A 14166-nucleotide genomic window follows, 5' to 3' on the forward strand; every position below is an offset into this window, starting at 1 on the left:
TTTCTGCCATAAGGGTGGTATCATCTGCATATCTAAGGTTATTGATATTTCTCCCAGTAATCTTGATTCCAGCTTGTGCTTCATCTAGCCCAGCGTTTCTCATGATGTATTCTGCATATAAGTTAAATAAGCAGGGTGACAATATACAGCCTTGACATACTCCTTTCCCTATTTGGAACCAGTCTGTTGTTCCATGTCTAGTTCTAACTGTTGCTTCCTGACCTGCATACAGGTTTCTCAAGAGGCAGGTCAGGTGGTCTGGTATTCCCATCTCTCTCAGAATTTTCCACAGTTTATTGTGATCCACATAGTCGAAGGCTTTGGCATAGTCAATAAAGCAGAAATAGATGTTTTTCTGGAACTCTCTTGCTTTTTCGATGATCCAACGGATGTTGGCAATTTGATCTCTGGTTCCTCTGCCTTTTCTAAAACCAGCTAGAACATCTGGAAGTTCACAGTTCACGTATTGCTGAAGCCTGGCTTTGAGAATTTTGAGCATTACTTTACTAGCGTGTGAGATGAGTGAAATTGTGCAGTAGTTTTAGCATTCTTTGGGATTGCCTTTCTTAGGGATTCCTGGAGAAGGAAATGGCAACCCACTCCAGTATTCTTGCCTGGAGAATCCCATGGACAGAGAGGCCTGGTAGGCTACAGTCCATGGGGTCGCAAAGAGTCGGACACGACTGAACGACTTCACTTCTTAGGGACTGGAATGAAACTGACATTTTTCAGTCCTGTGGCTACTGCTGAGTTTTCTAAATTTGCTGGCATATTGAGTGCAGCACTTTCACAGCATCATCTTTTAGGATTTGAAATAGCTCAACTGGAATTCCATCACCTCCACTAGCTTTGTTCATAGTGATGCTTTCTAAGGGCCACTTGACTTCACATTCCAGGATGTCTGGCTCTAGGTGAGTGATCACACCATTGTGATTAGCTGGATCATGAAGACCTTTTTTGTACAGTTCTTCTGTGTATTCTTGCCACATCTTCTTGATATCTTCTGCTTCTGTTAGGTCCACACCATTTCTGTCCTTTATCGAACCCATCTTTCCGTGAAATATTCCCTTGATATCTCTAATTTTCTTGAAGAGATCTCTAGTCTTTCCCATTCTGTTGTTTTCCTCTATTTCTTTGCACTGATCACTGAGAAAGGCTTTCTTGTCTCTCCTGGCTATTCTTTGGAACTCTGCATTCAAATGGGAATATCTTTACTTTTCTCCTTTGCTTTTCCCTTCTCTTCTTTTCACAGCTATTTGTAAGGCCTCCTCAGACAACCATTTTGCCTTTCTGCATTTCTTTTCCATGGGGATGGTCTTGATCACTGCCTCCTGTACAATGTCACGAACCTCCGTCCATAGTTCATCAGGCACTCTGTCTGTCAGATCTAGTCCCTTAAATCTATTTCTCACTTCCACTGTATAGTCATAAGGGAATTGATTTAGATCATACCTGAATGGTCTAGTGGTTTTCCTCACTTTTTTCAATAAGTCTGAATTTGGCAATAAGGAGTTCATGATCTGAGCCACAGTCAGCTCCTGGTCTTGTTGATGTCCATGTGTAGAGTCTTCTCTTGTATTGTTGGAAGAGGGTGTTTGCTATGAGCAGTGTGTTCTCTTGGCAGAATTCTATTAGCCTTTGCCCTGCTTCATTCTGTACTCTAAGGCCAAATCTGCCTGTTACTCTAGGTGTTTCTTGACTTCCTACTTTTGCATTCCAGTCCCCTATAATGAAAAGGACATCTGTTTTGGGTGTTAGTTCTAAAAGGTCTTGTAGGTCTTCATAGAACCATTCAACTTCAGCTTCTTCAGTGTTACTGGTTGAGGCATAGGCTTGGATTACAGTGATACTGAATGGTTTGCCTTGGAAACGAACAGAGATCATTCTGTCATTTTTGAGATTGCATCCAAGTACTGTATTTCGGACTCTTTTATTGACCATGATGGCTACTCCATTTCTTCTAAGGGATTCTTGCCCCCAGTAGTAGATATAATGGTCGTCTGAGTTAAATTCACCCATTCCAGTCCATTTTAGTTTGCTGATTCCTAGAATGTCAACATTCACTCTTGCCATCTCCTGTTTGACAACTTCCAATTTGCCTTGATTCATGCCCCTAACATTCCAGGTTCCTAAGCAATATTGGTCTTTACAGCATTGGACCTTGCTTCTATCACCAATAACATCCATAACTGGGTATTGTTTTTGCTTTGGCTCCATCGCTTCATTCTTTCTGGAGTTATTTCTCCACTGATCTCCAGTGCATATTGGGCACCTACTGACCTGGGGAGTTCCTCTTTCAGTACCCTATCATTTTGCCTTTTCATGCTGCTCATGGGGTTCTCAAGGCAGGAATACTGAAGTGGTTTGCCATTCCCTTCTCCACTGGACCACATTCTGTCAGACCTCTCCACCATGACCCGACTGTCTTGGGTGGCCCCACACAGCATGGCTTAGTTTCATTGAGTTAGACAAGACTATGGTCCTGTGATCATACCCCACGTCCAAAGTAAGAGAAACCCAAGTAAGATGGTAGGTGTTGCGAGATGGCATCAGAGGGCAGACACACTAAAACCATCATCACTAATCATCAGGGTAATGCAAATCAAAAGCACAATGAGGTATCACCTCATGCTTGTTAAAATGGCTATTATCAAAAAGTCAAAAGGTAACAAGTATTCAAATACAGAGAAAAGGAAACCCTTGTGTACTACTGGTGGGAATGTAAATTACTACAGCCGGTTCCCCCCAAAAATTAAAAATAGAACTACCATATGATCCAGCAATCCCACTTCTGGGTATACATTCAAAGGAAATAAAATCACTGTCTTGAAGAGGTATCTTCCACTCCCATGTTCACTGCATTATTCACAGTAGCCAAGACATGAAAACAACTTTTAAGTGTGCATACACTGATCAACAGATGAAGAAACTAGGTGTACATATACAACTAAATATTATTTAGCCTTAATAAAGAAGGAAATCCTAGCATGTATGACAACATGGATGAATCTGGAGGGTGTTATGCTAAGTGAAACAAGCCAGAGATAGAAAGACAAATAGCACATTATTTCACTTATATGTGGAATCTAAAAACAAAAGTCAATTTCACAGTGATAGAGAACAGAATGGTAATTAACAGAGACTAAGGGGTAGGGAAAAATAGGATATATTGATGAAAGGGTATAAGCTTTCAGTTATAAGATGAATAAATTTGCAGCCTGGTGACTATAGTTAATGATAATCTATTGAAATTTGTTAAGAGAGTAAATCTCAAATGTTCCTACTACAAAATAGTAACTATGGGAAGTGATGGATATATTAATTAGTCTGTGATAATTATTTCATAATGTGTATACATATATATAAAAAAATCATATATCACAATTATATACAATATATAAAGTTTTAAAGTTATGTATATATGTGTTTTCTATTTAAGAGGTACATTCCTTTAAGACACTGAGCATGTCTTATAAAGTAATCTGAAACAGAAAAATAACATTTATTGCATATTAAAATGGTTCTGGATCTCATTTAGCACATCACACATGTTCTATTATTTAATCATCCCAACAATCCTGTAAGGATTTCTATTTTCCTGATAAGAAACTTGAGGTTTGAGAGGTTAAGTGCCTTGCTCAAGGTTACATAATTAGTACAAGGAGTCAGATTTAATTCCAAGTTTGTCTGACAACAAAATCCATGCCCCTTATTACTGTGTTTTACTGTTTCTCATGTATTCAAGCAAAAAACATGTAATTACAAGTATGGCTCAGGAAAGTCAACAACCATAACAACATTTATAGTACAGGATCTTATTTTGTAAGGATTTATAAAGAGAAAGCAGATTTTTACAAACTCGTTCACCAAAGATCTATTGAGCACTAACGGATTCCCTGATAGCTTAGTTGTTAAAGAATCTGCCTGCAATGCAGGAGACCCTGGTTCAATTCCTGGGTCAGGAAGATCCACAGAAGAAGAGACAGACTACCCATTCCAGTATTCTTGGGCTTCCCTTGTGGCTCAGCTGGTAAAGAATCCACCTGCAATACAAGAGACCTGGGTTCAATCCCTGGGTTGGGAAGATCCCCTGGAGAAGGGAAGGGCTAACCATTCCAGTATTCTGGCCTGGAGAATTCCATGGACTGTATAGTCCATGGGGTCACAAAGAGGAGAACATGACTGAGCAACTTTCACTAGTATATACTATATGCATCATTGCTAATGAATGAGATACCAAAAAGACAGTGAACTTGGGGACTATATTAAATAAAAGATTACACTAATTACAGTCTATAAATGGAAATAAATAGCCTTTGAATATCTATAATTAATATTAATTACCTTTTTCCCTGACTCCCTAAAATAGTAATACAAAATGGTTTGGGCTCACCTTTATTACAATTTTTTTATTACAAATTTTTAAGATAGGAATAAAGATAAATTTATTACCCTTGTTAGTGCCAACAAGTAGTCACTAAAATATGCTTTTTGGTAAAGATGTTCTGAATTAAATATGAATCTACTAGTTGTTAGCTTGAGTGACCTTAGGCAACTTATTTAACCTCTCTGTATGCCTCAAGTTCCTCATCTATAATCTATAGATAATAAGAGTTCCTACTTGGTGGTTGCTGTGGGGGTTAAATAAGATAATGTGATGAAAGTACTCAGCATAGTTGAGTACTCAATACAATTTATCTGTTATAAAACACTATCTCTTTTCCCCCTCCCCCCCGTTAAATATTATTTACCTTTTATCTAAGGTACTGATAATGGATGAGATTCTGTATAAATTTAACTTCGGAAAAAAGAGTTTATTCCTCTTGGAAAAACTCAAGCATTTTCTAGGAGACAAGCAAAATTTAGTTTCCATTATCATACAAGTTTCAGAATGCCTGGAAACCTTGAGTGTTAACTAGTTTGAGAAGTGGCATAATTTATTTATAGCATGGTTCACTTGCTGGAATGTAAGAATTTTTCTAGCTTCTCAGTAAATGTATATCAAAGAAAGTGGTATTTAATACTTCCTTCAAATTTAGAGAAATGAAAAAAAGTACTAAAAAGGCAAATCTAGAAATGTTATTACCCCCAAATGATAACACGTTTATAAAATTCTAAAACATCTCATATGTTAAAATGAAAAGTATATTTTCAAAATAAGTTATCAAAAAGCCTTCCAAAACTATCTTTTTAAACATAATGCCTGGCACAGTCACTGAAAAACTTTGGCAATTCCTCAAAATTAAACATAGAATTATCATATGATCCAGTAATACCACTCCTAGGCGAATGAATAGTTACTATTTAATGAGTACTGAGGGCTTCCCTGGTAGCTCAGCTTGTTAAGAATCCTCCTGCAATGCAGGTGACCCCAGTTCGATCCCTGGGTCGGGAAGATACCCTGGAGAAGGGAACAGCCACCCACTCCAGTATTCTTGCCTGGAAAATCCCATGGACAGAGGAGCCTGGTGGGCTACAGTCCATGGGGTTGCAAAGAGTCAGACACGACTGAAGCGACTTATCACAGCACACAGTGAGTACAGAGCTTCTGGTTTGAGATGATGAAAAAGTTCTAAAGACAGCAACACAATACTGTGACTATAATGCTTCTCAAGTGTACAATGAAAAATAATTAAAATAAGTTTAATGTTACGTATATTTTGTTCAGTCACTAAGTCATGTGTGATTCTTTTGACCCCATGGATTGCAGCACATCAGGCTGCCCTGTCCTTTACTATCTCCCAGAGTTTGCTCAAATTCATGTCCACTGAGTCAGTGATGCTATCTAACCGTCTCATCCTCTGCCACACTCTTCATATCTTACCACAATAAAAAAGTTTCAAAAAACAAAATGCAAGTAGAATGTATACATTATATAGAATAAAGAGAAATATTTTTAAATGTAGAAAAAAAGAGTATCATTTATTCCACAGCTAAAATGACAACTACAAAAAGTTTCTTTTAACATAAGACAGTGAAAGAACAGAATTATGTATGGCAATTCAACATCAAGATATTCTCATAACATATAACATCCTAAAAAGAGCAATTAACCTGTTACTCCTAAAACTAGACTCAAAAGTAATGTCAAAATCAGCCCTAGTAGATAATCACCATTTGATTTATATAATCTGATATGAAGCCTCTTCACAGCACTGAGGAAAAAAACACAGAAAAATTAAAAATATGCCTTGAAAGGAACAGTATTAACAAAGCTATAACTAAGTGAAGGGAAAGCCCATATTCACCTCACTCCTTCTGGGTATGCCTAGTATAACATATGCTTTTTCCCAAAGTTTAACTATATTTCAAGCATGATACAGTGGTGGTCTGATGTGGAGGGGATCAAAATCAGGACAGCACTACTTCCATATACTATTCTGAAGAGAGCCTGAAGAGTATTCACTCTCCAGGTAAAAGTCCTAGCTGACCTAAAGTAACACAAATCACATCAGACGCTGAAGAACAGTACCATCAATTTGAACTTTAAGCTCCCTATCACGTTATGTTTAAGACTACTACATAGAGGAGCACTCGGTTATAACAACGTCTCAGCCACGATTCCCAGTTATTTTAAGGAATTCAAAACATCATTAGAGATTTCACGCTAACTTATGCACCTGAGAATTTTGAAGTTGAGGGCAAAGGTTTAAGTGGTTTCCCAAGATTTCAATGGCAATAACTTGAAAAGGGAAGAGAGGAAGGTGGATGGACTTTTATCATTGAACATTCACATGTACTAAGTTAGAACTATTTCTGCATTGTAAATATTTCTTACAATTCATGCAGTTTATTCCTTAAAACAACTTATACCACATCATTGCACAGCTCAAGGGTGCCACATTCATATCCTGGTCTATGTCAGGAGTAAGCAAACTTTGGGCTGTGGGCCAAAACTGGCCCAACACCTGTTTTTGTGAATGAAATGTTATTTGAATACAGCCACACCTGCGTCCTCACAACTGCCTTATGGGTGATTTCGTGCTACAACAGCAGGGTTGAGCAGTTGAGGCAGATACCCTGTGGCTTGCAAGGCCTAAAATATTTACTATCTGGCCCTTTACAGAAAAAAAAATACTACCAATCTCTGGTCTGTGTGAATGCTAACCCTCCAATAACGTGGTGCACAGCTCAGGTAGCAGCCCTGGAAACAACCTACTGAATCCACAGCTGACAGACAAGAAGACTAAGACTCCGTAAAAACAAATAAGGCCACAAAACTTCTAAGTGTAAAGTCAACTTTAAAATCCAGTTGATTTTGTCACTTAAAAGCTAATATTAGAGAAATGGATGGCAAAACTACAATGAGGGATTACCTCACACCAGTCAAACAGCCAACATTAAAATTTAAGTCTACAAATAATAAACCTGTGGAGAAAAAGGAACCCTCGTACACTGTCGGTGGGAATGTAAGTTGGTGTGGCCATTATGGAGAACAGGATGGAGGTTCCTTAAAAAACACTAAAACTAGTATCACCTACATAGCACCCAGCAATCCCACCCCTAGACATATATCCTAATTTGAAAAGATACATGCACCCCATGTTCACAGCAGCATTATTTACAACAGCCTAGACATGGAAGCAACCTAAATGTCCATCAACAGATGAAAGGATAAAGACACACACACTACAGACTTTACTCAGTTACCAAAAGAATGAAATAATGCTATCTGCAGAAACATGGAAGGGCCTAGAGATTGTCATACTAAGTGAAGTCAGACAGAGAAAAACAAGTATCATGTAACATCAAATCTTAAAAAAATGATACAAATGAACTTATTTACAAAACAGAAGTACTCACAGACACAGGAAACAAATTTAAGGTTACCAAAGGGAAAGGGGGGAGGGATAAATTAGGAGTTGGGGATTAACAAACTACTATATATATAAAGTAGGTAAACAACAAACAAGGACCTACTGCATAGCACAGAGAGTATATTCAGTATCTTGTAATAACCTGTGATGGAAAAAAATCTGAAAAGGAAAAAAAAAAAAAAATATATATATATATATCTGAATCACTTTGCTGTAAACTTGAAACTAACACAACATTGTAAAGTAACTACATTTCAATTAAAAAAATAAATAACGAATCCAGATCCTTCCACTAAATCACACAAGACCATGTATAAATTGAGACTAGTAATAATACCTCCCATAGCAGTTCTTATAAGTGTCAAATATGTACATGAAAATATTAGAGAAATGTTAGTTGCTATTAACATCACAGAGTAAAAACTAAGTGCTCATATAGTTCAGCCTTATATTCTCCTTTATCCTTCCATTAAATCAGGGCTTCAGCCATGCATGCCTTCACATTTACCAATCCCCCAAAATGAGATCTTCACACTCCTCTTCTCAACACTTGCCATTTATCCAAATACTACTCCATTTCTAGAATCAACTTAAATGCCACATTCTTGGTAATACTTTCTCGATTCTTTAATCAATCTTCATTTATTTCTCTTTCTTATGTTCCCCTATAGCATATTGCTGCAAATTCTATTTAACATTTAATTCTATTTTATATTATTTACTGATTTCCCCCACTGGATTTTACATTTACCAAAGACTATTTCCTATTCATCCACCTCAACAACCTCCCTACCTACCTACCGCGTCTATTAAAGTTTCTTATACATAGTAAATGTACACTGAGTTGGACTCCTGACACTGTACACCTAGTTCTGCTCTATATTCCAACTTGCTGCTCATTACATCAAGCTAGGATGCCTTCAGTGCGCATGCCCACTGCTCAGAAAGGGAAGAGGAAAGCTAGAAAACTCTTTTGAAGGAAATATACACAGAATTTTCTATTTCTACAATGTTCAGTGTGATATGAACTTCTCCCTATAATTTGGTAATTTTCTTTAAAAAATTAATGATTTCACCAGGTTTACCAATAGAATTTACTCCCTCATTTAATCTTTAAACCAAACTGTTCATACTCAAATCCTCTCACAAATAAACACCGTGTTCTAGCTCAGCTGCTGGCAGCATAACGTGTTCACAGCGAGCACCCCCTGCTAGCCTGGCAAGAGCTGCAGGGCTACCTAATCACGGTAGTCTCGCGTATCTGTTTTCACTGGGATGAGGAACAATATGGATATATCAAAAAGCAAACGGCCTGGAAAGTATCTTGGAATTTTCCCACAAATACGGAAGCCACACTGAGCAGACTCAAACTGGACTTTTCTCCATCATGTGCAGTTTTTCTATGTGCAGATAGTAAGTTTACTATGTGCAGATAGTAAGAGAAATGCCAGAGTATAAGATTTTCATCAGAAATAAGATAAAAAGATCCTATTATACAAGCTAAGACAGACAAAAGTATTTTGAATAAGCTGAAGATTTAAATGGACCTTAAGTTTGACATAAAGAAGATAGAGGACCTCGCTGGCGATCCAGGTAAAGAATCCATCTGCCAATGCAGGGGACACGGGTTTGATCTCTGATCTGGGGAGATTCCCCATGCCACAGGGCAACTAAACCAGTCCACCACAACTAGTGAGCCTTGCATGCCCCAGCTACTGAAGCTCAGGCACCCTAGAGGGCCCATGTTCTGCAACAAGAGAAACCACTGCAATAAGAAACCCATGCACTGAAACTAGAGAGCAGCCTCTACTCAAGGCAACTAGAGAAAGCCTGCATGCAACCACAGAGACCCAGTGCAGACAATAAACAGGTAAATAAATACCCATGCTTAAAAAAAGGAAAGAGAATTTTAAATGGACAACCAACAAGGACCTAGTGTATAGCACGAGGAACTCTGCTCAGGGTATGCGGCAGCCTGGATGGGAGAGGGGACTGGCAGATAAGGGATACATGTATATGTATGGCTGAGTTCCTTTGCTGTCCAGCTGAAACACTATGACATTGTTAATCAGCTATAACCCAACAGAAAATAGAAAGTTTAAAAAAAAAATTCTTTTTAAAGGATTAGAAGAAAATAGAGATATACAAACAGAACAGAATACAGTCTCTACCACAGAAGGGCTTGGGTTTTCTTTGGGGGAGAACACATACACAACATATGAAACAACTTGAGAATGATGATGAATACTGTATTTAATGCTGGTGGTTCAAAACATTTCTCTCATCTCAATCTTACATCACAGATTATTTTAACTACTGCCCTAAAAACACCAGACAGAATTATTTGGTCCTTAAGACGAGCTTCAAAAATTAAAAGATTTTTTTCATTTTTCATAATTTGTATTCTCTTCATGAATGTATTCTCTTTTCTAGCTGATCATATAAACTTTACAAAGAAAATGTGTATTAGAGGACTTGCACACATTTTTTCACTTTATGCCTGCTAATCAATAATTAGTAACATCTTGGACTTCCCAGGTGGCGCAGTGGATAAGAATCTGCCTGCCAGTGCTGGGGACATAGGTTCGACCCCTGGTCTGGTAAGAGTCCACGTGTAGGTGCAGCAACTAAGCCATGCGCCATGACTACTGAGCCCGCCCTCTAATGCTCACGAGCCACAACTGCTGAAGTCTGCATTCTCTAGGGCCTGCCAGCCACAACTAAAGAGCCCCTGTGCCGTAACTGCCGAAGCCCACGTGCCCTAGAGCCAGTAAGCTGCAACTACAGAGGCCATGTGCTGTAACTCCTGAAGCCCATGCCCTCGAGCCTGTGTTCCACAACAAAAGAAGCCACTGCAATGAGAAGTCTGAGTATCACAACTAGAAAGCAGCCCCCACTCTCAACAAGAGAAAAAGTCTGCAGCAATGAAGACCCAGTGCAACCAAAAACAAACTAAATAAATTATAAAAAATAATTAGTAATATCTTACAGAGACAAGTAAAATAGGACTTCACATATATAGAGATAGACGTCTATAGTTTAAGACAACAGTTAATGCAAAAGAGGTGACAGTGCAAAGAATAAATTCTAAAATTTCTGTTTTAAAAGGCAGAGTCCCATTTTACGGTGCCATAGATACATTATTTCTATTTCTCCTAATTAACTAAAAATATCTTGTATCTTCCGTTTCAGGCAAATAGAACACTAATGTACCCTGAAAAAAAAAAAATTCTAAGTTACCTAAAAATGCTGGCTAAACTATGAAAACTATCTTGAAATAAATGAACACAGACTCACAATCAAAAGACAAAACAAAGGAAACAAGCCACTGTGATTAAGGGTCAGCAAAAATAATAAACATGAGACTCATATCCACAAAGATACCAAACATTAATAGCTGTAGAATAACAGTTAAAGAAATAAGAAAAGATATAAAAATATGAAAAGAAACAAACTATATTCAGTGAGCAAGAAGATCTGAAAAGGAACCTAACAGAATTTCTAGAAACTGGATATATAATTAAAATTAAAAACTTTGTAGACAAACAGCAGGATAGATGAACCTAAAGTGAAAATTCAGTTTGAACTCAAGAGAGATCTAAAGAATTAACTCAAATGCAAAATTGAGACATAAAAGAAGTGAAATTAAGATACAAAGAAAGAGGACAAAGGAAGAATGTTTAATATATCTAATTAGAGTTCCAGAAGAAGAACACAGAGAGACATGAGGCAATATTGAAACAATAATGGCTAAGAATTTTTCAAGCTTGTTGAACTATAGATTGTCATATTCAGGGAGCCCAACAAATCACAAGCAAGATAAAAAAAAAAAAGTGTGCAATGGCTGCAAACAGCAGCCTCCTTGGTAGTGTATGCAACCTGCTGCCTGTACAGGTAGCCCTAAGGGACCTTGGAGACAACTCTTCCTAGTGGGCACTCATGACTGGCCTGCTGTTTCTCAATCTAGACTCCAGACAGGTACGCGCGGTGCCTTTGGAAAGCCCCAGGGCACAGTGGCCAGGGTCCACACTGGTCAGGTCATAATGTCCATCCGCACCAAGCTGCAGAACAAGGAGCATGTGATTGAAGCCCTCCGCCGGGCCAAGTTCAAGTTCCCTGGCCGTCAGAAGATCCACATCTCCAAGAAGTGGGGATTTATCAAGTTTAATGCGGATGAATTTGAGAACATGGTGGCAGAAAAGCGACTCATCCCGGACGGCTATGGGGTCAAATACATCCCTAATTGTGGTCCCCTGGACAAATGGCGGGCCCAGGACTCATGAGCATCAGCTCCATTCCTCCTTAATCACGCTCACCAATAAATGCTATTTCCTGTAAAAAAAAAAAAAAAAAAAAACACACACACACAAAAAACACCCTATATAGAGTGTGGGGAAACTGGAAAATCAAAGACAAAGAAAATATTTTAGGAGTCACAAGAGACAGAAAACAGATACCTGATAGACAGACAACCAATTTCTCAATAGCAGCAATAAAACTCAGAAGACAGGAATAGTCAACTAAAAAAGAGCTAAAATAATAACCATCAAGCTGGAGTTGAAATAAATAAAATAATCTTTAAAGTGTAAAAGCAAATAATGACATTCCAAACAAACAAAAACTGATAGCATTAAATACTAAGAGACCTTTAAATGCATTTCTAAATTATGTACCTTAGTAAGAAGGTAATTTGGAAGAAAGGTCTAACTTGAAATGCTGGAATTCTGACAACAACAAAAAGATAAACATGAATAAATCTAAACAAACATTTATTTATAAAATAACAATGATGTCTACTTTGTAGAATTTTTTAAAAAACAGATCTAAAATATCAACAAATAATCACCTTTGAGGAAGATTCATCAGAATTTAAACACTCAGAAGTCCTTGTCATAAAAACACACTGGGTAAGTATAATTTAATATTGGGTTTAGGGTGCATCTATCTCTTTGAACTATGGCTTTCTCTGAGTATATGTCCAGTAGTGGGACTGCCGGGTCATACTGCGGTTCTAGTTCTGGTTTTCTAAGGAACTGCCATACCGCGATAATGCCTATATCAACAGTGCATTGAGGGTTCCCTTTGCTCCCCGCCTCTCCAGCATTTATAGTTTGTAAATTTTTTGATGATGGCCATTCTGACCAGTGTGAGGTGATACCTCACTGCAGTTTCGATTTGCATTTCTCTAATAATTTGTATGTTGAGCATCTTTTCATTTATTTGTTGGCCATTTGTATGTCTACTTTGGAGATATGTCTATTTAGATCTTCTACCATTTAAAAACTTTTTTTCATTTACTGATTTTTGGCTGGGCTGGGTCTTGGCTGCTGCTTGAGCTTTCTCTACTTGTGGTGAGTAGGGGCTACTCTAGTTGCAGTGCGCCAGCTTCTCATCATGGTGGCTTCCCTTGCTGCAGAGCTGGCTCTAGAGCAGACGGGCTTTCGTAGCTGCAGCATGCTGGCTCAGAAGCTGTGGCACATGGGCTTAGTTGCTCTGCAGCCTGTGGGATCTTTCCAGATCAGGGACTGAACCACCGTGTCCCCTGCACTGGCAGGTAGAGTCCCAATCACCGGACTTGGGACCAAGTCCCTTTCACCTGTTTTTTGATTGAGTTGTTATTTTTTATATTGAGCTGCAAGAGCTACCTGTATGTTTTGGAGATTAATCCTTTGTCAGTTGCTTTATTTACAAATATTTTCTCCCATTCTGAGGCCTGTCTTTTCATCTTGTTTATGGTTTCCTTTGCTGTACAAAAGCTACTTAATGTACTGTGGGGACCTGAATGGGAAGGAAGTCCAAAAGGGAGGGGAGAATGTATATGTATGGCAGATTCATTTTGCTACATAGTAATGTTGCTATGACAACATTATAAAGCAAACATACGTCAATAAAAAAAATTTTTTTTAAACTTTGGGGTTTAGGTTAAATATGCATCTTAACATTTTTGGAATAACCAGTAAAAGAAACATATTGTGTATATATCCCAAAGAAGGACAAGAAAAAGAAAACAAGGAGGACGAAGGGAGGAAAAGAACCACAAAAACAACAAGATACAGGAAAAGTATGAAAATAAAAAACACAAAAGATGGCAGAAATAAATCTGCTATACCAGTAATAAAAGAAAATATAAATGGACTCACATTTACAATTAAAAAGACTGTCAATCTAGATTTTTCAGTATTAAAATCCAACTACATATGTTCTCAAAAGACATATAAAATATAAGAAAAGAGACTGAAAGTAAAAGGATGAGTAAAGTTGCACCTGAGAATACTAACCAATATTACTATCAAACAAGATAAACTTTTATGCAAAAAGTATTATTAAGATAAAGAGGGTCACTATATGA

At 37.8% G+C, this 14166-nt stretch overlaps 1 protein-coding gene and 1 pseudogene across 1 annotated transcript in view; one reads left to right on the forward strand and one right to left on the reverse strand.

The window, feature by feature from the left end:
• PPM1E (protein phosphatase, Mg2+/Mn2+ dependent 1E) overlaps positions 1-14166 on the reverse strand; it is a 212972-nt gene that overhangs the window by 151613 nt on the left and 47193 nt on the right. The window lies entirely within an intron of this gene.
• LOC136150419 (small nucleolar RNA SNORA70) lies at positions 11630-11739 on the forward strand (annotated as a pseudogene).

The sequence above is a fragment of the Muntiacus reevesi genome, chromosome 18 (assembly GCF_963930625.1).
Source record: "Muntiacus reevesi chromosome 18, mMunRee1.1, whole genome shotgun sequence".
NCBI lineage: Eukaryota > Metazoa > Chordata > Mammalia > Artiodactyla > Cervidae > Muntiacus > Muntiacus reevesi.